The 1,536-nt window shown below is 27.8% G+C and overlaps 1 non-coding gene across 1 annotated transcript; it reads left to right on the top strand.

Annotated features, from left to right (window-relative positions):
- Positions 1 to 272: 272 nt before the first annotated feature.
- On the top strand, positions 273 to 404 carry LOC145271991 (U4 spliceosomal RNA). The gene has a single exon (XR_013866126.1). It is a non-coding gene; the product is annotated as a U4 spliceosomal RNA (small nuclear RNA).
- The last annotated feature ends 1,132 nt before the right edge of the window (positions 405 to 1,536 follow it).

Here is a 1,536-nt window from a genome sequence, read left to right as displayed (position 1 = left end):
TCATAACTCTTAAAGGTGAAGGACGTCAAGGGCAGACAACTGTATTTAATCGTGCATTTTCTATAAAAAAGGCTGTTTTAAACTATTTTACATGCATAAATGAATAAAATATCTTTATTAAATGATGCACGATACTCTTCTGATTGATAATATTAGCTTAAAATAGTTTTGGATAATACGCTGATTTAATTAATACATGAAAAGGAAAACTTGGGATCGCTAAGGTTGTAATGCGTCTGTGCTATGTATTTCGTTGGAGACGATCAGTCATTGTTCTTGCGCAGAGGCGATACAATAGCCAATGAGGAGTTTCCGAGGCGTTGTTATTGCTAGTTGAAAACTATTCCCAATACCCCGCGATGGCACCCAGTGCCAACCGCAATTTCTGGACACCTCTAAGGAGGTGTAAAATCAAAACTAAAAACAGACAATATTTACATCCCATGCCTTACCTCCTTCTTCGCGAATACTAGGCTTACTTTTCGATGCTATTCTTTTTTCATGTGTAGTTACATTTTGTCTCTTTTTTGTCATTTTATTTTTTTTTCGTTTTATGTCGTTTTTATTGTACCCTTTTTTTCATTTAATATAATTTTTCCCCGCATTTTATCTTTTGTATATATTTTTTTTTTACTTCAATTTATGTTTTGGTAAATTTTCAGATTACGTCCACCTCCACAGTTTATTTATTTTTGTTTTTGCAATCCAATAAAATATGATAATAATATTATGATTTAAAAAATATCTTTAAAATATTTTATTCAATGTGATATTTAGATTTTTATTAAAAATATGATTTTTTTTGTAAAACTTGTGTGATTTCTGAGAAAATGATTTAATTCGAAGTTGATTGAATTAAGCTTTTTGTTAATACATCTGATAACGAAAACGATTTTTTTGTATTTCTTTGTTTTAAGATTAAACAAAAAAGGTTTTAAGTAAAAAAAAACAAAAAAAAAAACAACTATTATTCCGTTTTAATTTTTATGTTTCATCCAATATGTAATATTTTACAGTATGCTTTTATAAAGTTTGCATAAAATGATCGATTATCATCAATTAGCAATTACTTAATGTAGAAAACAATATTCGTAAGTCTTTATAATCTAACCCAGCGTAGTTTAACTCTAAAAAAAAAAATTGAATTTATTTTTGACTATTAAGTTTATACAGCCTTAAAAATACCCACTAAAGGAATTATACATTAATAATACTTATTTCAGATTTTAGAGTGGGGATCACTTTCCTACATAATTTAATGTAAAATTAGCACTCCTTTTATGACCAGTTAGCAGTCAATGATACTTGTAATCGTTCGCAGTTTCAAATTTTTGTTGCAGGGGAGGAGACGGGGGATTCATATTAGTTATTGTTTTTTTACGTTTTTTAGATGGGGATTAGATGTCATATCCTGTTAACTATTCTGTACTTTCACTTTATAATTTGAAAAAAAGAAAAAGAAATATTGTAAAAATCATTTGACATAAAATTTTGCAAAAACTGCCATCCGGATTCTTATTTTCTATAATTTTTTTT

Source organism: Euprymna scolopes, chromosome 46, assembly GCF_053919585.1.
Source record: "Euprymna scolopes isolate OS-2025 chromosome 46, ASM5391958v1, whole genome shotgun sequence".
NCBI classification, from domain to species: Eukaryota; Metazoa; Mollusca; class Cephalopoda; order Sepiida; family Sepiolidae; genus Euprymna; species Euprymna scolopes.
The sequence above is the reverse complement of the archived record's forward strand: the minus strand, read 5'-3'. Positions and strand labels throughout refer to the sequence as shown.